Source organism: Haemaphysalis longicornis, unplaced genomic scaffold (genome assembly GCF_048455015.1).
Source record: "Haemaphysalis longicornis isolate Haplotype H1 unplaced genomic scaffold, Haemaphysalis longicornis Haplotype H1 scaffold_7, whole genome shotgun sequence".
Taxonomy (NCBI): domain Eukaryota; kingdom Metazoa; phylum Arthropoda; class Arachnida; order Ixodida; family Ixodidae; genus Haemaphysalis; species Haemaphysalis longicornis.
In genome coordinates this window covers 9,756,640-9,781,495 of record NW_027526422.1, presented here as the reverse complement: position 1 = coordinate 9,781,495, position 24,856 = coordinate 9,756,640, and the positions used below count along the sequence as shown (strand labels likewise).

At 47.1% G+C, this 24,856-nt stretch overlaps 1 long non-coding RNA gene across 1 annotated transcript; it reads right to left on the bottom strand.

Annotated features, from left to right (window-relative positions):
* Positions 1–19,350: 19,350 nt before the first annotated feature.
* LOC144146956 (uncharacterized) lies at positions 19,351–22,228 on the bottom strand. Its single transcript, XR_013317780.1, has 3 exons — positions 22,092–22,228; positions 20,502–20,754; positions 19,351–19,408 (listed from the first exon to the last, which is right to left on the bottom strand). It is a non-coding gene; the product is annotated as an uncharacterized LOC144146956 (long non-coding RNA).
* Between the last annotated feature and the right edge of the window lie 2,628 nt (positions 22,229–24,856).

Genomic DNA, 24,856 nt, shown 5'->3' with positions numbered 1-24,856 from the left:
TGTCTTGAGTTCGAGTATGTTAGAGGCAATTTTTTTTTCTAAATCATGTCCAATTAATTACTCAGTTTACGCTATTATAACGATTAGAAGCAGAACATTCGCGAAATCTGCGTTATTGTGGAAATGCAGGGCGATATACAGTTTGCCATTTTTGGTAATTGCATTATTTTTTTAATTTCATTCTACTAATTATGTCCATTTACGCTGCAATAACGATTACGTTTGAAAATTTCGCGAAATCTGCATTATTGTGGAAATGTAGGGCATTACATGGTTTGCCATTTTGCGTAATTTGTTTGTTATTCTTCGTATTTTTTTAGGGTTTCAATGTTTCTTTCTTCCAATTATTTCATTTAGGCTAATAGTACGACAATAGTACGATAATAGTACGATAATAGCCGATAATAACCAGAACGGCAATTTGCGTGCACCGATTTTCACCGCCTGTCTTAACTCCCCTCTATAAATTAACTTTTTTTGCAACAACTTTAGTGAATATACTGTGGTTTTTAGAATGCATATCTGCAAATCTCTTGATCCCCCGTCCCCCCATGTAATGGCCTCAAGGGCCTGTACGGTAACAAAAAAGAAAAGAAAAAAGAAAAGGTATAGGTAAAGAAGTAAGGCCGTCTCTGTTGATTTATGCTTTGTGAAACCTAACTGGGCATTTGAAGTTATATTACGTTTTTGGCAGAAACTAGACATTGGAATGTGTATACCTTTTTGAAACCCCTTCGAAAAAATCAGCAATAGAGCTACTAGCCTGTAATTAGACCCGAAATGCCTGTCGCCTTTGTTATGCAGAGAAGATGCTTTGGCTATCTGCACAAGAGGCGGAAATACTCCACATTCAAGTCACATGTTGACAATGATAGCAAGAACGCGGGGTGAGATGTCTGTGACGTATTTTATTCGTTTTACCTCAAGATAATCTGCGTCAGAATTGCCTAGTTTAGTTGAACTCAGTTCAACTTATCTCAACTGTGTTCACCTCAGATGAACTGAGTCATATTTAATAATAATAATAATAATAATAGTGCCTTTATTTTCCATCCACAATGATGTAGGAAGAGAGGGAAAAAAAGCTAATCTGGTTAGCTTGACGGCGCTCCCTCCTCCTCGAATAATACACAGATAATTCAAGAGGCACTCAGCACAGCACAAAGCACAAAAAAAGGAAGTAACAAAAAAAACAAATGGCGCGGTATTTACAGGCGTTCCGAAAAAAAAAGAAACAGAAAAGAACAGGAAAATGGAAATCGGCCGCAAAATTCACAAACGCTTTCTTTAACACTGGAAGAACTAGCAGGCTAGTAAAACAGCAAAGGAAAATATAAAAAGAAACAAACAACAAAAAACACCTTCAGAAAAAACTTCTCCATTTCACACCGCAACGTAGGGCTGACACGAACAGTTCAAAACTAGAAATAAACTTAAACAAGAAAACACTTTTTGCATGGCAACGCAGCATTGATAGTAGACCAGCGCACGGTTGACACCTCCAACTGCATAGTCTTGTTTGCTGTTGCAAAGTTGTATGCAGTCTTCATGGTTCCTTTAAACAACTGCTGCTGCCACAACTGGTAGATTTATATTCTACCCACTGCAATCTACAGACAGAAGACAACTTCTTTTCACAGTTTACTACGTCTGCAGTTTTATTTAAGTAGTGCACTACGGGATACTTCGAAAAACATCTATATTGATGTTTCCTACAGATGACAACGAAGGGAAATAATGTGCATAGAATTTTCATTCGTGCCATTAAAATAGTTGCAGAAAAATTGAAAGGAAAGTGAACGAAAACATGACATCGATCGTGAGAAAATGATATGTTTGCATAACAACGTTCTACATTTGTAGCTGCAGATTTAGAAGTGTGTGCGTCGTGAATACTAAAGAATTTATTTAAAACTGGTGCTGACATCTCGAGCTAACGCTACCGGAAACACGATAATATTTCATTATTGATTATTCCAGTGCCCACTATGGTGAACAAAGTTCCCGAACCCTTCTAGCCAATGAGTTCCTTAATCAACGTTGAACTATATTTTAAATTTTCGCTTATGGCGGGAGCGTGAAAAAAAAACGAACAAGCCCGAGGTGTGAAAGTAACTTTTATTTTCTAAGGAAAGCGACCTTCTGTATTTGGCCCCAACGCAATCGACTTGGTATGCAGGAGAGCGTACCGTACGCTCGACCAATATAGCGTGCGTGTGCCTCGAACCCCACGATTGCCAGCGCAATAGAAGATACCTGCGCCAGCAGAATCCGCTTTCCCAAGATATAAATTGTTTTGTAAATTAGCAGCTCAAAGATCCTTCCAACTAAGGCAGTTTCACAAGGCCATCAAGGAGGCGGAGCGTCCGAGAGATTTGTTGAAACTAAAACCGACGTTTCCAACCCTCTAGGAATAGTTAGACTTTCTGTTCATCTTTTCCTACATTAGCAATATTCCAGTCGAGCACTTGACTACAAACCTGGTTTGAATGCCAATTTAGGATTAAGGAAACGTACGCAGACACGTTTGCGATCTGATGACAACTTTCGCGTTTGTCTTTTTTTTCGCACGTTATTGGCAGTGTTTCTTTCAGCACGTTTCAAGAAACGCCCACACCAGGTGTTTGGTATAAAACCGTTGCATCAACATCGCTACATCATACATCCATCGTACCCTATACCCAAAAACTCGTGAATGTCTGAGGGAGGGGGGGGGGGGCTTATCTTTACAGTGCATGTTTGTGTTGTCGAAATATTTGACGTTTAAACCTTCCAACCTGGTTTGGCCACTTTATACGGCAAAGGTTAAAAGCTATGCCCATTCAAACATTGCCACTAATTTAGAAATCTGACCCTGAAAACACTGAGTTTTCGCGACTGGCAGAAAAGCGGGTCAGCAAGTACTCTAGATGTACTTAAGAAGTGTCTAATCTATTAAGGCTTCGCATTCTTTGCTTAACGTGATACGTACATCCACCTGGCCTCGAAAAGAAAGGGGTGCCCATTGGTGGAAAGCTTTCCTGCGGCGCTCTTCTGCCTTACTAAAAGTGCAGCGTTGATGCCAGAGGCAGCCACAAACTGAATGCCCAGCCACGATAACCAAAACACTCAATAACGCGAACGCATACCTCTGGTAATTAGTGCGATTCGGGCCCATTCGATTGTCTTGTTCGCCAGCGGCGCTTGGAACGAACGTCACCACACGACAGCAAGTGAGCCAGTGGGTGAAAAAATCTGCAGTTTTTTAGAATTGTTTACTAATGTATAGCGTCCTTATGCTGCTTGGCTAGAGGGTGAGTTCATTACAGCCACATTTTGTTTGTTTTTCAAAATTTTGTTCCCCAAATTACCTCAATTTACGCAATTATAACGATTGCATGTGTAATTTCCGCCAAATCTGTATTTTTTTACAAATGCCGGTCTTTATATGTGCATGGTTCGCCACTTCTCACTATTTCTTTCTGTTTTTTTATTTTCTGGATTTTCAAAACTCTGTTAGACCAATTATTCCTATTTACGCTATTATAATGATTTATTAATTTATATATTTATTTTACCCTCAGGGCATACAAGCATTGTAGAGGGGAGGGGCTCACATAAAAGCAAAAGAAGATGTCAAAAGCACGCGACAAGTGTTTAACGATTGTACACACAAAAAATATACAACAATGTTAGAAACCTGGTAAGGCAAATACAATAAACTCAGTCATAAACGCAATCACACTCGGAACAAAAGAAAAGCAAATGGTAAGCGTACATCATTTGCGTACATCATCGACACAAGCATAGAGTACACTAAAAAAGGAACAATAAACCACGAGAAACGAAAAATCACTCCTTACTAGAAGGTATTAGACAAAAAAATTTACAGGAATTTGAATTTGACAATGCTTCCCGGAAATGGTCAGGGTTAGTAATGCAAGCTAATGAAGCAGGCAGGTAGTTCCACTCACGGCACGTTTTTGGCAAAAAAGCCAGAGTAGGCGAAAGGGTTTTGGTGCGAGATATGAACTTTGTGCCGATGGTCAAGACTTTGCGATATGAAACGTGCGGGTTGTATCCAGCGTGATTTGAGTACATGGTTATTATGATACACTTTCTGAAATAGGCACAGACGGGACAGTTTTCTACGTGTAGCGAGAGGAGTCAAGTTCAGACTGGATTTCCTAGAAGTTACATTGGCCGTACGATGATAGTTAGAAAGTATGAATCTCCCAGAACGGTTTTGTAGAGCTTCAAGTTGGTTAGTTAGATTAGTATATCCAGGATACCAAGTTGACGAAGCGTACTCTAGTATGCGGCGCACGTAAGTAATATATAACTGCTTTTTGAGGGAAGAAGGTGTTAAGGAAAAATTTCGCTTGAAGTATCCAAGCATGCGGTTAGCCTTATATGCTATAAAATCAATACGTCGACACCAGGAGATGTTGTCAGTTATGTGCACACCAAGGTTTTTATATTCGACTACGGACTGTAATGGGGTACTGTTAAGAAAATAACCAGGACAAATTAATTGATTACGGGATATTTTCATCACTTTAGATTTATTTATGTTGAGCTCCATATGACAAAGTTTCACAACGTAGAAATATTATTAAGGTCCGATTGTAGTCATTCAACATCAGAAGAACTACTATGTTAAAATAAAGCACACAATCATCAGCAAAGAGGCAAATAGAAGAAGAAATATTGTTAGGCAGGTCGTTAATGTATATCAGAAAAAGTAAGGGTCCTAGCACACAGCCCTGAGGTACACCTGAGCGCAAAAGTACCTCAGGGGAGTTAGTTTGGTTTGCAGACACAAACTGAGTTCGGTTAGAAAGAAATGGTTCTATCCATTGTAAGACTTGGGGATCAATTTCCAAATTACGTAATTTTAACAGGAGAAGTTGATGATTAACTTTATCAAATGCTTTGGAAAAATCCGGAAAGACACAGTCAGTTACAAAAGAGGAGTCAAGAAATGCATGCAAGTCATTGGTAAATGTAATAAGTTGAGTTTCACAAGAGTTTTTTCTGAAACCATGTTAGGAATTATGAAAAAACTGATTGGACTCAAGAAAGTTAACCAAATGAGTGAATATTACGTGTTCGAGGATTTTACATGGGATGGACGTAATGGGTATGGGACGGTAGTTTGGGGCGTTATGCGCGTCACCTGACTTGTGGAGTAGAACCACCCTGACGGTCTTCCATTCCCTGGGCAAGTAACTCTCGTCAGTAGATTTGGTGTAAATGAGATACAATATAATTGAGCTGTACTCTTTATTATTCTGAGGAAATTTAGAGTTTATGTCACCAGGACCACAGGATGAGGACCTTTTTAGTTTAGATATTATGGCTGCAATACCAGCAGGATCAAGACTCTTGTATGGGTGGAAATCACTGATAAAGGGGTCAGCCAAAGAATCGCGAAGCTATCATTAAGTACAGAGGCACACAAATGGTTCGGAACTGGTTCTCCCGACATGTCTACCAGACAAATGTTACAGTCCTGCTTCAGCTTCATGGTACTCCAAAAACGCTTAGGGCTAGTTTTCAATAAGGAGGGTAATGTACAGTGGAGAAAAGCTTTTAGCCGTTTTTAATGCTTTCGCGTAGGAAGCTGCTGCTAGCTTATAAGCAGCCCACCGCACCGAACTTGACCAATTTTCGGCAGCACGGTAGAGCCTGGCTTTCTTATTGGATAGTCTTTTAAGATATCGCGTATACCAAGCAGCATTAGAGTTGCTGTACACATTCCTCAAACGTATGTATTTATTAATTAATTCTAAAATCTTACATCTCTAAGAGAACCATAAGTTTTCATTGCTTTGTTCCATGTCAGATGGCAGAAAACTATCCATAAAGGAGCAAAGTTCAGCGTTTATAGCCTTGACGTTAGCTCTGTTATAATCTCTGATTCGTTTTAGCCGCTTAGGTTTTCTATTGGGAGGAAGGGAAAAACTCAAGTGAAGCATGGCGTGGTCACTTAACCCAGGCACATGCGTAATGGGAGATGTTATGTCAGGGGATGATGTCAGAATTAAGTCAAGCAAAGATGATGTTGTAGTCATGACACGTGTTGGTTGACAGACTAGATGTAATAAACTAAATTCGGAACAGCCATCAAGAAAACACGAAGCCTCGGCAGACGCAGGATCGGGACAGGGACACACATTCGCCCATTTGATTGTTGAAAACTTAGTCACCGACAAGGAAAAGTGGCACCCCCCGAATAACGCACTGCAATCTTGTCCAAGCAATCGTGAAGATTCTTGTAAAAATCACTAGCACTAGATGGGCAACAATAACAAACGCCACACATGAATTTTAAAGTAAAGCTTTTTACCTGTACCCCCCAAGGGTTCTTTCGTGACCGTTGGTGTCAACAGAAAACTCCCGTGAACAAATAAAATAATTCCCTGGCACCGCCAGGAATCGAACCTGGAACTAACAGAGTAACAAAGCGAAAGGCCGTTGTCTTACCGATTCAGCTACGAGCCCACGCAGAGACGGGGAATACAGGCGGTGCACTCACCAAGCACATCTACGGGTTTACCCCCTGCATTCTTGCTGAATGCCACGTGATAGCGTAACGCGACCTCTCGCGCCACTGTACGCTCCGCGCACGGCATGTCTAGTGGCTCTGTGCGCGCGTTTCGCGTGTGCTAGGAGTTACAAAAATTAAAGGAAGCTCACACTAACGCATGGCATCTCACTTCTAGTACGCCAATGTGCTAAAGCCTGTGGCCTCCAGTGTCCACGTAAAAAATCACAGCTCCTTGTCGTCCACCCTCACGTCAAACGACGCATCAAGGAGCACATTCAAATCCATCACTCCAAGCCCCAGCATCAAGATCTTGGGCCTACGTCTCCACGCCAACATCAAGATTGACGTAGCAAAGTGGCGAATTAGGCTAGTTGGTGTACTTGCATCTTTGGGAACAGCGTGAACAAGGACACAAATAAGAAAGAGGTGAACAGGACAAGCACTGGCTTACAACTGGATTTATTGGAAAAGACGTAACTACTTATACATACACAGAATCCTCCTCCCCCACGCCACGTGCCCACACCAGCCAATGACATACTGACACCTCCAGTGTTGACAACGCACCATTCTTAACATTGGAACACCTTATCGCGATGACCGCTCCAGATAAATAAATCCTTTTTCGTGCAGGACAACTGATGATTCACTGATACATTCATTCCCATTTTCTGATGTAGTATGATTCCAGCAACTCTCTAGTATGCCTGTCTTTGTGCTTGTACAGATCAGTCTCGCGGAACAGCGGATAACAACGGTGCTTACACGTGCGACAATGCTCGGCCGGACGTGCGTACTCATCTTTTTTAAGCGTGTTGCGATGCTCCATTAATCGAACACTTACGCAGCGACCTGTCTGACCAACATACACTTTTCCGCAAGATAAAAGAATCTTGTAAACAACACCCACATAGCATGGTACAAAGGGTGGTGCATGATTTACTATTTACGCACTTTTCTTCTTTCCCAGCTCATCTTCAGCACGCCGCTGGATGGCCGGACAAACGCTGTTTTATTTAACCGGGGAAGAAAACACTACGTCTACCCCAAACCGTGCTGCCACATTTTTCAGCCCGTGCGACATCCCATGTACGTAGGGCAAAACAGCAAACTTTTTACTCCTTTCCCTTGATGACCCAGCCTCTCCAGCACCTCCCTGCTTTTTTAGCAGTCTTACCAGTTTATCTGCCGTCATCCTGAGTGTGGTGCCAGGAAAAGCTGCCTCTTTAAGCCTAGAAACATGACCATTAAAAGCCTCAAAGCCTCACAGACAGCTCAGCGGCCGCACTATCCACAAACCCGGCCCATGGCAACAAATCCTACGGGAGAGGCAAAATTGTAAGCAGCAAGCAGTTTCTCCTGCACCTGTCCGCAAGCCCGCGGTGATGTAAAGCCACGTCTTCCCGTCAACGATTTCAAGATCGCATATCATCCTCAGGACGGACTCCGCGTTGCTTCTTGGAGTGAGCGGCAGTTCGCACAAGCTATCTGCCAAGCAAGAACCTTCCTGAACAGACATTCTTCTCCAGCGTAATTATCCAAATCCAAGTTACGCAGAACCTGATCGTCGCGAGCACACCCGACGAAACGCTAGCTATAACACTCTGCAAAGTGACGACCATCCAACTGGGGGCAACGACCCAAGAGCTCACCCCTTACCTCAAACCACTGCCGGGCACGACTAGAGGAGTCATCAATGGCCTAGACGCGGGGACTACGAATGAACAACTGCAGCACATACTGGCCACCAACGGGCCGCGCATTTTACACGCCAGACTACTCCGCACGTCGACCGCCGCCGTAATTACCTTTGAAGGAACCCGTGTGCAATACTATATAAAAGCATACGGTATCGTCACACTCTGTCGACCATACCGTCAAACTATCAAGTGCTGTGCTCTATGCGGGGAGATGGGCCATCGGCAAGACATCTGCCCAAACCCCGAGGTTATCATCTGTACAACCTGCCACTTACGTGATCCCCCCATCGGACATCCATGCACGCCGACTTGCCAACTTTGCGGACTCAACCACCTTACAGCTAGCCGTGAATGCCGTAAGAAATTGAAACCACCACCACCACCCCCTCGGAGGAACGCCCGTACCAACCAAGGACCGGCCCCTGCCAACAGCTGGCCTTCCCTGGACGAGACCACCCCACCTTCACCGCTCAAGAAACCCACCAACAAGGTAAGCTGGTCAGCCGTGGCACTTGCTCCAACCACTGCTCACCCCTTACCTATCTTAAGAACCCCAACTCCACCAACCCTCCCTGACAAACGCACCCACCAACTAGAGCAGGAAAACGCAAACCTAAAACAGCCACTCGAGGCCACCAACAAACGTATTGTTGCCCTTGAATCATGTATTGAGCAATTGCGTGCTCACGTCGACAGACTGATCCACAACTCATCTCACGCTTCTGCAGAACCCATGGACACACTACCAGACGAAGACACCACTCCCCATGCGCTCACCCCAGCCCCCACGGACCTTTCCCGTATTGAGCGCCTTATTTACAATATGGGCGAAAACATTAATGGCCATCTTAACAGCCTTGACAAACACCTTCAAGCCCTCGAGGACAGCACGCGCATTATTAAAGCACTCAAAAAGTGCAAGATCCGTCAGTTGCCCCTGGAATCAGAAGACACATGCTCGACCATCCCATCTGATCAAGAGGAATACGAAGGCACGCTAACTACGCAGAAACAACAACCCACCACCTCCGTCCAAGCTACAGCACGACCATGATCCCACCGAACTCTCCGGCTCTCACCATCTGGCAATGGAACTGTCGTTCCTACCGCAACGAACGCCCCTCCTTGTTAGCATAAGCACATCAAATATTATAGCCCTGCAAGAAGTGGACGCGGCGCCAATCACCCTTCAGGGTTAGAAATCTCACCAGACTGAACCCACCTCCCGCACCGCCATCCTCATTCGTACTGCGCACGCGGTACAGACCCATTCCTTACCGACGGACCTTGACTGCGCATTTGTGGAACTTTTACCTTCGAAGAAAATACAACCCAGCTTATACATACTGAATATCTAGAGCACCCCCGACAACCCCTTCATGGAATCCAAGCCCTACTAAAAACATTACGGCAACAGACCCGTGGCCACCCAATTATTCTTCTTGGTGATTTTAATGCCCCCCACACGGCGTGGGGATACCACTACGACACTCCTAAGGACCAACGTCTTTTCCATTCCCTCCAACAACAGCATTTTCACCTGTGCAATATACCAGGTCTCCCCACCCGTATTGGAACAAGCGTTACCACAGACACTACTCCGGACCTCACGCTCACCCACAACGTCCCGCATGCAGTATGGTCACGCCAGAACGAAACCCTCGGCAGCGACCATCACATCCTTCAACTCACGATATCGCACTACCGCTCCAAAGCACCCTCAATCGGCACGGCCCACATCACCAACTAAAAGGAGTTCTGTAAACAACCACCGGCTCAAAGAATTGATTGTATCGACCCATGGACAACTAAATTACTGGACCTCTGTCGGCAACACACTACCACTGTCAACCTAACGCAAGAAACTCCTGCGGTAGACTCTCACGTCCTCCACATATGAGAAGATCGCCGCAACCTCACCAAACGGTGGAAGCGCAACCGCACTAACCGTAAGCTTAGGCTCCGCATCGCAAAGCCGACGGAAGAGGCAGAGAACTACGCTCGCCGACTCAGCCGGCAGAAGTGGGCAGAATTCTGTGTGAGGCTTCAAGGTACCTTGGGCACCCGCCGTACATGGCATCTGCTCCGCTCCCTTATGGGCAAGACGGAAACGAAGGCTACCACACACCATTTCATCAAGCGCCTCATCCACTCCGACCCCGGTACGGAAGACCAGCTGTTGAGTAGTCCCCAGCAGTCCCCCCAGGAAGACCCGACGCAACCCCCAGCCCGCTACCCGCCTTTCAAGGGACCACTTAATCCCTTTCTCGACACCCCATTCACGCTGCAGGAGCTGGAAGCTGCACTCCTGAAGCTCACGCGAAATACTACCCCAGGCAACGACCCAATTCCCAACAAGTTCTCCGGAACATTGATCACGGGGAAATTGACCATCTCTTAGATTACTATAACTACCATTGGGCTGCTGGTACCCTCCCCTAGCAATGGTGGCATGCGGACATTACGCTGGTCCCTAAACCACACAAACCCATTACCACTGCCAACCTTCGTCCCATCTTCCTCACGTCCTGTGTTGGCAAGCTTTTAGAACACGGTGCTTAACCACCTCACTCCTTACATCGAGGACAACGGTTACTTCCACACTACTATGTTTGGATTTTGCCCGCATCTTTCTATTAAGGACATCCTCTTACAAATCAAACAAAACATCATCGATCACCTCCCCGCCTCGAGCAAGAAATCTATCCTTGCCCTTGACATTAAAGGTGCATTTGACAACGTCACACACGAGGCCATCCTCAAGGGACTAGCAACCACAAACTGCGGTCCGCGAATTCACGCCTATTTCACTGCATTTCTCCAAAACCGCACGACCACCATCAGCCTCGGCATCTCAGATCTGCGAATTTCACTGTACGCTCCAGGGGGACACTGCAATGATCAGTGGTGTCTACGCTACTATTGAACCTGGCGATGCGAAAGTTGCCAACATTTCTTAGCGAAATCCCCATGGTCAATCATGCTTTGTATGCCGATGACCTCACGCTGTGGATTGCACAGGGCTCCACCGGCCAGCAGAAGGATTCGCTCCAAACTGCTATTGATCTCATTCAGGAGTACCTGCAGAAGAGGGGCCTCAAATGCGCTCCAGAAAATTCTTCGCTCATCACACTGTGTGCTCGCACGTACAAGAAACGCACCGACCCAATCCCAGATCCTGACCTCTTCATCGACAACCACCCAATTCTCAATGTCGCTTCACTAAGAATACTCGGACTAAACATCTCTAAGAACGGTAGCGGCTCCAGCACAATCCCCCGACTCCAGCAGACGCTCACCCAACTCACCCAACTAGTCCGCCGTTTTGCCCACCGTCAGTTCGTCCTTCAAGAACACGATGCGTTTCGCATCATTCAGGCATTACTGACTAGCCGCCTGATGTACGGGACCACAGACCTGGCCATCAAACCTGCCGAGCGAGACAAGCTCAACGTGATCATTCGCCGGGCTTATAAGACCGCGCACTCCTTTCCGCCCACTACATGCACCCGCAAGTTGCTCCAATTAGGAATCCACAACACCTGGGAAGAACTTCTTGAAGCGCATAAGCTGTCACAGCAACGACGCCTTCTCCTGACATACCGGGGGCTGTAGTCTTGAACGCTTGGGCTATGCCACTCCCCCACCAGACGACTGCCCGGTTGGCATACCGCCTGATATCCGGAATCCAATCACGGTGGCTCCTACACCCAGAAATATGCATCCGGAATACAACGTCGCCCACCAAGCCACTCGTTCGGGTGCGTTGCACTATATCCCACTAGCTCCATCACTCAATACATGGACGCTGCCCGCTACTCCACCCAGCAAGCTTACGCCGTTGCCGTTATCGACCACCACTTTCAACAGCTTACGGCAGCCACAATTCGCACCACCACTGCCGCTACGGCCGAAGAAGCAGCCATTGCGCTAGCAGCCACTACAGCCAAAGACTACGTCACCGTACTTAGTGACTCTCAAGAAGCATGCCGCCGATATCTTCGCGGCCGCATTACATCCCACAGCTCTCCGCATCCTTCGGGCTCATTTCGAACTACCCGACATCCAACTCATCTGGGCACCCGGCCACGCTGACCTCCCGGAAAGGATGCGGCCCACGTCGCTGCCTGCGAGTATGCATGCCAGGTCGTCTCCGACCGGCAGCCTCCTTGCCCAGATACCCCTCTCACCCCCATGATCTCCTCACCCACTACCACCTCAGCCGCCGCAAATATCCTCCCCCTCCCCATCACATTAGTCTTCACGAAGCCACTACCCTCCGAAGGCTACAAACTAACTCTTACCCCCCCGTACCCTCCTCCACAAAATGTACCCTAACCAATACTACATGACCTGTGCTACTGCCCATCCCCTGGAACCCTATACCACCTGGTATTGGAATGCCAGCAATCCCCACATTTATCTCCAATCCCCAACCCCACTTGCGAGCAGTGGGTGGATCGGCTGACCAGCTCTAACCTTGCGGCGCAACAAGTCGTCGCCAGGGCCTGGTCAGCCAGCCAGGGCCAGGGCATCCCGGACTAAGGTCGCCCCCCACAGGGCTGGTGCCCCTGCCATGTATTACCAAAGTTGCTCGTTTTCATTAAACGTTTATTTCTGTCTCTCTCTCACATCAACCCCCTGTCTTCTTTTCGGCAAGGGGGACATAACGATGCTGTATATAATGATTAGAAAGGCAGTTGAGCAGGCCGTTGGTCTTCCTAAGAGTGCGTCCACAGACAGGTAGCTTAGCACGGGGCTCCCCAACATGGTGAGCGCTGATAGAGGGCCATCTTCCTAACCAGAAGCTCCGAATGAGCAGAACTGCGGCGGGTCTCCGCACCCTTCACCAGATTGGCTGTACAACATAGAATGTCACTCCGCTTGATGTACTCCCGGACTCTTGGCGACAAGAACTAAAGATGATCACTTTGATTACAAACATGAACCCCGCACACGCCGAGGGTCGCCGACAAGCACGGACTTAAGTGCTCAACACCACTCTTGGTGGGGATCATGCAGCTATCTACACAGACGCCTCCTTGCATCGAGGGCAGCAGTACGCCATCATCGTGGCTACCTCCAGAACCAACCTTCTTGTGTGTGCCTCACTAAGAGGCATAAGAGGCAACCATCGCCTTGGCTGTCACTCAACCAGTGACTCAGAAGGTACGCAACCATACCCAACAAGCCCCCCGGAATTACCAGTCGGGTTGGGTGTCGCGACCTACCCTGTGTGTGCTGAAAAACCACTCCCTAAAAGGTTCCATTCAGCTCATCTGGACACCCGCTCACGCTTCCTTGGAGGGTGTTGTGAAAGAAGTTCTCAGTTTCCTGCGCATGCTGACATTATCATCAACATTACGTAAATAGAATTCATGGTATACCCTCTGCACGTCCCGGCCCTTTGTCTTCTGGTTTTCCGCAACATTGGTGCAAGAAACCCGGGAAGGAAACCCCCTCGACGACTTGGAAGTATCCGGCCTTGGGTTCAAGGAAGATGGAGGCCAGAGACCCCTTCGATGCCGACGGACGTGCCTGCACCCTGAAAGGCCCATGAAAATGTTGACCACAGCGTAAGTTCATCCGCACTGCGAAATCCCGGTAAGTGCATCGTGACCCGCATTCTACTTGAAGGATATGATGGCTGACGCGGAAAAAGAGTACAGTGTTCTGAAGCTCCGTGCTATGAAAGTCTCTACCATAAAGCGCCAGGCACTCCGTGCCTTAATACAGAAAATTCGAAGCGAAGCCCTCGACACCATGAACTGCCCGCGGCCCCGTGACCTAATGCTCAAAAGCCTTCTTTACCGACTCCAAGAACAAGAAGCCAAGCTTAACTTATTGGGCGAAGACCTTGAGCCTTACATATCCACCGAATCTCTCCAAGAAGAATTTACCATATGATTTGAATGGGAAGAGATTAGTATGGACGCCAGAACCCGATTACGATGTGCTTTAAAACAACGAATGAAAACAGAATCTAAGCGTTCTGATGGTGCCTTATCCAACATCTTTGATTCTCCAGTCGTAACAAAGTTTAAGACCTGCTGGATAATGGAGCTCCACATCATTCAATCATGACTTTGGACCCCGTCAATGAAGCCATTCAGGGTGAAGGCTCAACGAACAATTTCCAAACAACGAAGCCTTAATCCTTTCGTCAGCAGCACTCAGAGAAGACGCACAATGAGAGTGACGAACCAGGGCGCGAGCCACCTTCACCACACCGCGGCTTGAAGCAGCTGTTACGGGACACAAATTGCGACGTGCTTCAGCCTGCACATAGAAAAAGCAGGGCAACCGCGAAGACAGGCCTCAGTAAGCACCCTCAAGTCCTTGGCCTTCACCAGAAGCCTGGTGCAAAGAGCAGGCTTTTTTGTAGACGCTTGAACCTTTTGACAGCCCAGCTGAGGAAGGAGATCAATGGCTGTAAAATGCACGAAGGCGAAAAATTTAGGGGAACACCGAAATTCTTCATTAGGCGCACGAAACCATGATGGTTTTGACAATGCGCTGAGCTATTGTGCTAAAGAAAGGAGGGAGTAGAAGTACGCAGTGTTCACGATGGACTGGTCAGCCACAGTCGCCGTGTTCTAATAGGTTTGAAAGACAAATCTCACTACGTCCGTCGTGATTTCTGGCGTTAAGGCCTAGTCAGAGTTGAACGTACAGTCTTGAACGTACACACATTGAATAAGGATGAATTTCCTGTGTATATGCTATGTATCGGAGGCGAATGAGATGCTGAAAGAAAAAAAGGTGTGTACAATGTACTGACAAGTTATTTAATGCAAAAGGAGGGTCAGCAACTGAACCATGACGCCAAAAAAGTGCAAACAAAAATTTCAGTAATGTAAATGACATACTTTCGGAAAGACATGCAATCGCTCAAGCACTAGACAGCATAAAATGAAGGCGTATGTGTACCGTGCCAAAATAAACAGTTCAAATAAATTTATCAGCCTCTAAACACACAAATGACTGATGTCAATGACAAACAAAGCAGGCATAAACTAACGCACCCCACACAAGAAAGTCAAACTACTGCCATTCGTTTTAAACGCGGAGCGTTTCTTAGTCGCACGATGTCCCTCGACCGTCGGCGGCGGCGTCCACACGCTCACTGCGCATGCGCGTCGCGGCGAGGCGCAGGTGCGCGTCTCTCCCCCGCACCCTCCTCGCTCTCAACAACAGGTGCAGCGTTGTTGTCCGTCCGCACCCCTCCCCCTACACTCTAAAAAAAAATAATAGTTATCGGCGCCTGGTTTCGATCCCACGACCCTGTGGGTGGAACGCGAGGTACATGGTGCTCTTCCCACTGCGCCACAAAAGCGACACAGAATCAAAGGCTACGAACGCGCCTTATATCCTTGACTCATTCAAACTACGTCAAGAAGCTGCTGATACAACGCATTCACTACCACCAACTCCGCAAACACTAAACGTTAACGCAATACTAAACGTTAACGCAATAATAATTAATAGTAATAAGCAATAATAGTTAACACATTCACTACCACCCCACCACCACCCCCCAAACACTAACGTTAACGCAATACACCCACCCCCTAAGCGACGCATTTACTCGAGTCCCCACTCGTGGGGAGATGGGCCCAATTTTTTTTCTCTTGTAGACGGATTACAAAGATAACAGCAGTCACAAAGCCATTCGTGTTTCAATTATAGACGGATTACAAAGATAGGATAATCAGTTGCAAATTGCAACTATAAATTGAAACATTGCATCCGATGCAGCCGCCTGCTGAGGCCCGGAATCCCTGTGCATGAGTGAAACCTGAGCGCAAACTGACACAGGGACGAGAAATGGAAATTAAACCAGCGCTTACTATCAACTAAAAGTTTTCTTAACTCGAAAGAACATATATACGTTTACCGTGCCAAGACCCAACAATCAGGCACGTGTGACCGTCGCACATGCGTACAGCAGTACATGAGGACAACCCCCACCCCCTTTCCTTTCTTCTCCTTTCCTTTTTCTTCTAACCCTTCTCCTTAATTAAGAAGTAACACTTCTGTATTTAAAAGGCTCAGGGACGGGTGACTTATGCAATCCGAAATTCTAATCCGGATATGGAAGGCTTCGACACGTTCCGTGGTAGCATGGTCGCTGTCTTTAAAAAGCACTTTTGTGTCTGTGAGGCATGGTTTACAGCAGCAATCGGCGCAGTACAACACGACCCAGCTTTTTTCTCTCGAAACAGCAGCACTGCCTATTCGCTGGTACTGGATGGCTGGATCCTTACCGCAGATACACACCTCTGCATTCCATTTCATGCACCGTGAATTCTGCTTCCCGGAAGGTGTCATCAAAAGGGCTGAAAGAAGGCTGCACAGGCGGTGCCTCAACGTGGCGTATACCTGAAGGTTCCAGTTTAATAGGTTGCGTGGAAAGATTTTCTACTGTACTCGATGTGCGCTGTGCACGAGAACATTGAACGTTGTCTGCGCATATGTCCTCGATTTGCCGTTTTGCGAGCAAAAGTAGCTAATTACTTGCCTTGTGAATAACATGGAGGTAGGCTTCAACTCTGCCACCTGGTTGCACACTGGGTTGAGAGTTCCGATTAATCTTTTAGAATGAACCTTTGCTGAGTCTTCTGCGGGACACTGGTCACGAAAGGGACTTCAGATGTATACTCGCTCGCGTTGTCGGGGTGGTTTGTTGTTCTCCACTCTTTCTGATCGGTTCTCATTCTGTTTTGTTTGTTTCCTTTCTGGCATTTCCTATGCGAATTTTGTTTCGTATAATTTCCCGTCCATTATTTTTAATATGTTCTTGTTTCTTATCCCCTTCTGTCCCCACAATCACCCCAAACAACTATAATAATCCCCACCTGGCTCCGCAAGCCTTCCTGTGAGCAGGTCTTCGGCAAGGGTTCGGTTTTTAGATGCGGAGCGTCTTATGCTCGTGGGTATGTCCCGCGGCGTCGGCGGTGGTTCGACGTCCGCACACCACCGTTTCTTAGCCAATCCCCCCCGTGGGTACGTGCCATAGAAGAGGAACAACAACAACAACTCCGGTTGTGCTTGCGCTTGACTTCGTGATTCTTCAGATGAAGTAGGATGGAAGCAACAGCCCCGTCAGTGAGTGTGCTGACGCAATTAAGTGAGAGCATCAGCGCAAAAACTAACAGTAATTACACCCAACTACAATCCACGGAACGTGTATCGATCTCGTCTTCACCAACTGCAAGGCGACGACTGCATACAACCGCTGCTACGAGATCCACTGACTGTGCCCTTCAGCGACCATAAGGCCGTCATACTCAAAGTAAGAAGACGTGCAAACCTAAATAAAGACCTTTAGATACCACTTCAATCTCGTCTCACTCGCGTATATACGCATACAATAAGGAAAATTACCCACATCTCCCCGAAGGGAACCATGAGTAGGATATATGAGCATTACGGGGTTCACTGCATTTACACCAAATTTGGCTAACAAACATAACGGAAACGCAAATGGAACCCCCATGACGCTCCACATCCTACTCATGGTTCCCTTCGGGTAGATGGGTGTAATTTGTTATTTTAAAATCGCTCTCTCTTGAACTCCTCCTCGAAGTGTGCTATCGGCATGTGCGCAACGCACTTCATAAATCATGGTTTCGTCACTGTGTACGAGGACATCTACCCGTGGCGAATGAAATAAATATGTAAACACTAGATACAAATTAATGGATGCATGTTCCGTCATTATTTTTTTTCAATGAAAAGGCTGCCATTTTGATGGTTAATTCATTTTAAGCGATTCGGCAAAGCGTAATGTGTTAATTATCGCAGTACCTCGTCTCTTCGTTCAACGTGCTGTCGCTAGATGGCAGGTGAATCCGCATTTGCCATCCGTATTTATGTAGCTGTATATGAGGAGCATGGACACGTGGTGAAGATGGAGGACCAGACAGCTGACCTAGTGGTACGAAAATTCGGTAGGAGAAGGTGGGGTATGCACAACAGTTAAAAAGCAGGTAAAAGCAGCAGAGACGACGAATTGGACAGAGAAAATGGAAGTGAAAAGATTCTGGAGATTTACAGAACACAGAAACTAGAAATCACGAAGGAAGGTTTCTATGGCAATATGCGAGGCAGTGCTTTGCTCTTTGAAGCACGGGCGGGGTGTCTGAGAACACGGGCATACACGGCTAACTACATTGTGTGAGATGGAAAAGAGATTCCAGGCCTGCACCACAGAAGTATCGCAGGAGACGGCTAACTACAGATAATAGGGCGAAACTTGCGTATGCTGGTGCATGGATCGGGAAACCGTACAGAATATTGTCACGCTGCACAGAGATACGACCGCGGCGGGGCGATGGTGAAGCGACGTTGACGGAGTGACGGAGGCTTTGGTTTTGGTGTGAGGGGGAGCCTCAACTTCAGGGCCATAGAGGTGACGAAGAGCCGGCTGGAGTGGTGTTGGAAGAAAATCAGCGAAGAGAGTGGGACGCAGGAAGGGCAAATACCGAATTAGAATTTAGAACAGAAGGGGGGAGGTAAGCAGGTGTGCAAGGGCAGGAAGGTGGAAAGGGGGGAAGCGATGGGAATTTAAAACCGGGGGGATGGGGACAGCCCATTAAGTAAGTTAAGTGTAGGGCAAATAAGTAGAATAGCCTAGGCAAGTCGGTTTGTGACAGCTGACGCCCTGATACAAACGGAGGCCCTCTAATAATAATAATAATAATTGTCATTATCATTTTCATCATCATCATCACCACCACCACCACCAGAACTTTTGGGGCAAACCAGGGCCTTCGTACGTACATCCGTCCTGCGGGGAGTTTTATAGCAGCACATATTTCAGCTCTTTGGCCTAACTTGTATTACAGCAAACCATTTGACCAAGGTTTCCCTCCCAAAATAGAGACGGTGACGCTTGCGGTATTGTTAACTGGAAACGTGTTATTTTCTTTATTTACGCGAGAGCTAACCACCCCTAAACTGCGTGTCACCCCCGACCCCATGGACATCCTCCAAAAGGCCTCATCCCTCATTCCACCTCTCGCCCTCTCAAACAGTCCTTCTCTGTCTACATTTTGTTGAAGTACGAGATGATATGCAGTGTAGGTACACACAAAATAACCACAAACATTGGACTTCATTCCGGCACTTCTTTATTGTTCATTCACTTGAAATCAGAGGAGTCAACAAATTTCTGAAAGACAAGAAAAGACAATATAGTTAAACATACGCACAGTGTCATCCCAGGTATAATGTAAAACTTCGCTACAACGTGGTAATAAAGACTCAGCATTAGCGCCCTTACCAAGCTCGCACTGTACAGTTCGCACCGTTTGAAAGCCCATTGGGATGTACACACGCGAATTTGCTGTAGTTTATCGAATATTGCATAGGGAGTCTGGGGCAAATACAGAACTGCTGCTCACGGCTCCTATTGCACCAAAAATGCATGAGAAGGCAGACGCAGCACAAGAGTTTCTCATGATAATTTTCTACTATACTAACATACTCAGCAGTTATGGGGATGCGTGAAAAATGTTGCCCGCACACCCGCATACATGTGAGCCATTTAAAGCTCAATATACACACTGGGGCAATAAGCAAATGGTACAAACGAATCTATCGTCATAGCGCAAATATCTGGAACAAAATGGAGGGTCGAAATAAGCAGCCTCCAAGTGGTCGCCTTCCGTATATGAGGTTTCCCACCAACTTGAAATGCAATAGGTCCGATATACGGCGAATAAAATGCATATCTCCGGTGCGACAATTCGTTCCCTGATAGGTAGAAAGCTATCGCTTCCTGTAAACACTCAGAGTTATGGCTGATTTATGGCAGAGTTACTGATTGGCTTTAAACAACTGATAAGAGGAACCCAAAATTTAGCCTCAGTAGCCTAGGGGTACAATCGAAGGCTTTGGTGCGGATGGTGAGGGCCGAGCCTCGGCTGTTCCCAAATTTGTTCCGCGTGAATTCTTTGTTCTGTAAAATGTTCTCTTATCTCAAATGTGCGCCTTCTTTCCGTAAATAAGGGTAGTTCGGTATTTTTTGGGTCGGTTTAAGCGCGAGGCGGCGCATACCAACGAGTTTATTTAATGTCCTGCATCGTTCCGGAAGTGACTGGAATGTACCTATCTTAGAATAGAATATTCCCTCACGTGAACCTTTAAATTTCGTTTCCCGATTTCCTTCTGCTTTCAAAGTGTCTGCTCGAGTTATCGCTGCTCAGGGGCCTTCGTGATCGCAATCGACAAGTTCTGAGCTAGCGTTCGAACGTACTACTCACACTTCTTGCGGAGGAATCCGTAGCCGAGACCGCCAAGACCGTATCCGTAGCCGAAGCCTCCGAGTCCATAGCCGAGACCGTAGGTGCCGAGGCCGTAGCCGAAGGTGGGGTAGCCGACGCCGTGAGCAATGGTGGCAACAGCGGGGGCGTGGTAGGCGGCGTAGGCCGGGACGCCGAAGGAGTAGGAGGCCGGGTAGCCGACTATGCCGGCGAAGGCGCAGGTGGCCAGAGCCAGGACGAGGCAGGCACGGATCTGCATGAGCGTTATTCTGAGCATAAAAACAGCGTGCGGGCAGAAACAGCTAACACGGGGTGGTTGTGTTTGTTGTGTTGCCAACCAATGTTAGTTGGGAACAAGTTTGTTGCAGCTATTGTGGTACGGCCCACTGAGTACGGGAGCGAGCAAAACTCTGGTGCCTATCACTTGAACTATAACTATTTGCTCAAAGCTATGCGCAGCTAGAAATCCTATACAGTAGACACTCAATAATTGGGAGTCGCCTAATTGGAATTTTGCTTGATTGGAAGTGATGCGCTGGTCCCGGCATTTTTACATGCAAATCAGTGGAAGAAATTGCTGTATAATTAGCAGGTAAAACCCATCGTATCGGTTGTGGCGGCGCTCCACCGGCGATGGCGCTAGGGCTTAGTGACAACCAATGAGTGCGTGCCACTCGGCGCCGGTGTGCACGCAGCCACAAAAGCTACGAGCGTGGAATAAAACGGGGCCCCAGTTTCTGGGTGCACGGCGTAGCGTTTAGACGTGTCTCGGCTCGTCTCACCGTCGCGTTAGCGACACGGTTAACCGGAAATTTCTTGAATAAAAAGCATAAATGTGAGCTTCATTTCTCGATAGAATTCGAACTTCTCAGCGCCAAACGACGTTGTGCTCTGTACTATGTCGGCGCCATCGCAACTCAGGCACCACATAGTTCACAAAGCGACAGGACAGCTGATATTCGCGCCAGCGTCCGCATTTCTGTCTTTTGATGCTATGAACATGCTTTGTTACCCACAGCACCATGTAGAGTTTTGTGCGGTGGACGCTTCTATTTTAGCGATGTCTCAACTATCAGGGCGACCCACCCGTGCCGTATGCTCGAATTGGCGTCTAAAGTCGACATTTTGAAAGAAATCAAGAAGAGGACGTGTTGCGGACTAATGGTAATGCTCTTATCGTGCTTTCAGTTTTTCTCGAAGGTTTTTTGCAGTCCCGGTAAACTTCGTATTTACGCAAGTAGACGGCATTTGCTTTTTTTATTTAAGCGTGGCCCATGATTATAAAAATTCAGTAAACGAATTGGCACATATAAGCGTTCATGCTTGGATTCCAATGCGAGTGCATGTAACCATTCAGCTTGTAGGTAAATATCTGCTACAAAACGCAGAACTCAATTCCCGACGACACCGGTACGAAAGAATATCGCATAACGGAGTTTCCTTTAGGCGCCATAAGTGATCAAGTAATATTCCGAGCAACTTTTAACAGCCAGCTTCCTGGCATTGGCGATGCCCAACCTTCATTTTGTACAGCTAAAACTGCTTAGGCAACTTGTTCGGGGTGTCGAAGCGGTAAGGGATGCCACTTACCATTACGAAGGCTTTAATTGGATCGGCTAGGGCAGCTCCAACTGATGCGGCTTCCCGCCGCCTCAACCCCTTTTATAGAAACTGGTGTCGGTAGGGCGTTTCCGCGGTAAATAGCTAAGAAAATGAAAAAAAAAAATCGAGGAAAAAAGTCGGAAGCGTGCAAAGCAACGCCCGTTGAGAAATGGCTCTGTTTATGTACCTCCTTATCAGATGTTAACATTCAGAATCCAGACAGCAAACTTCAAGCACCGTGCGAACTTATAGATGAGCTCATTTGCATTGAGTACTTTTTCTGCCATGTGTCGCGTGTTTTATTTTTATAGCGCTCAGAAATACATTGACATTCTACGGGTGATTTCGCGATGTGAATTTGAATAAATTTAGGAAACCAGCCACGTTTTGCTTATTGCAGTGGTGCCCCATAAAAGCGAACTCACTGTCAAGGCTTAGGTAACTCTAGCCGGTTGGCAAGACGCATTCTGCAATCACGTTGACAGTAGTGCAAGGAGGGGGCCGTTTTTTATTCTGCGATGTTCCCTCGTCAGGCGTTGATTGGCATTAAAAACAACCGAAGAGAAGTAGAAAGATGAAAAACATTACCATACCATATACCAAATCAAAACACACTCTGTGAAATATGTGCAAGAATGTATGTAATTAATATACAGAACGAGTTATGCTTTAGCTGGGTTTTCTTCGTATTTTTTTCTCAACCGAAATGCCGCCAAATTTTAATTTCGGGTGGGGTGTTCTGGCGTCTTTGTGTTATAACTTTGTTGAGCGCAGCAAAAAGAACACCGGACGAAGGATACAAGCACGAGCGCTACTTACAACTCTTGTCCTTGCATCCCTCGTCCGGTGTTCTCTTTGCTGCGCTCAACAAAGTTATAATGGGTTACCAACTCGCTCGTACCCACACGTTGCCTTTGTGTTGTATAGCACGCGTGTAAATGTGTAAACATTTGTCACACCCAGCAATTATCCTATCAATTCAGCGGTTCAATACAAATTCACAGATTTATGAGCGGCGGAAACGTCAGAAACCAGAGGCTTGCGAGGATTTGCTGGAGCTCACGGGTTACACTAAGAAAAACAGCGCAAACGACCGGACGAAGAAAAGGACCACAAAACAACAGGCGCTCATCCCTTTCTTCGTCCTGTCGTTAGCGCTGTTTTTCTTAGTGTAACAATGTACCAACTGGCCCTCTCTGGTCAGTTCTGGGTCATGGCATCTGATTTTAGATTGAGGGGGCAAAAGCACAAGTTTGCGTCATCTCAATATACCCTTGAAATGACCAAGGGGACTGCATTAAAACGCAGCCCTAGACTTCGGCGTTCCCCATTACATGGTTACAGTAATGGTGCATAAAACTTCGATTGCAACCTTGTGTGTGCGGGCGTTCGGATACGCGGGTAGGAGGGAAGTGGCATGACTGTTCTAAATAATTTAAGACCTTTCTGTGCTGCGAAGTTGTACGACCAGCGGAGTTGTATAGCCTCCATGAAGGGGGCACGGAAGGGTCACACGTATCTCTTCGTCGTACAGAGCCGCGGCACAGCAACGCGCAGTAATAAATCCCTGTACGTACCGCACACCTTGATTGTTGCCACACCAGACTTCTGTAGCGTGAGCTACACTGGCCGAGGTTGAGCAGTTTCGCGTGGCTCCTGGAGAGCCGTGCTGCGCATTCGCGAGGAGCAGTGGCGTCACACGGCGCACCAAATAATGCTCGCCGCCCGGCGTCTCTCACACACCCCACGCGCCTAGCGTCTTCGCCGACCTCCGCTCCGCACGTGGCGGCCCGGCCCACTTGATGATCATGCGCGGGGTGGCCGGGTGTGGAACCGATAGCCCGTGCCTCGCAGCAACACCGGCGTGCGCATGTGGAACCAGCTTAAATCTGGGCCGATTGGTGACGCTGCGCTGGAGGCGCTTGATAAATAAACATGTGTCACATAATGCGTATACCGTGTGTGTATCATTGAAGCAGCAGTAAGCATGATAATCAAGATAATCCTAGACAACGAGGAAGGCTAAGAATAACCAGCTGAACCTAAGCTGACGTTACGTATATCATGGCATAGCCGAGCTAAGCCACTGCTAATTTTTTTACAGCAACGCTGTATGCCTCTACCCCTCAGCGGTTTCATCGCCACGTGCAAAAATGATTTTCATGGGCAAAAAACTGGTTGCCATCCCGACCTGCAAAAGTGGACGTCCACAAAAGCTGTCGCAAACCACTACAAATCGTCATGTAGGAGGATGGAAAACCTTTCGCGTCGTCTCGGCGGGCTTGTCGCCTGCGCTCGGCTAGTGTCACTACATAAGGGTACAGAACATCGTCACTCTTTTCGCCCATTGTTTCGTGCCGCCGCCATGATGATTGGCCAGTCCGCATTACGCGACATTTCTTTAGAGTGTGACAATTCATCAGCGTCGCAATTTTGCTGTTTCTGTTTTTAGTCGGTCAACTTTGGTAGGCCTAGCTTGTCCTCCCTACTCTGCGGCTGCACGCGACTGACGCAGTTAACACTTGCAACAGCACTTCAGCAGCAGAAATGTTTCCAAAGATGCCGCTTTGCTGCATATTCGGTAGAGTAGCTAACAAACGACCCGGTCGAAGTTAAGGGCGGGACCGGAGATGCGGCCACCTCGGAAAATTGATGAACGACAAAATGACCACCGTTGCTGACTTGATACCTTATCTACTGACATTACATTCGGCTTTTGTGGCGGCAAATGATGGATCCTGCCTATCCTAGCC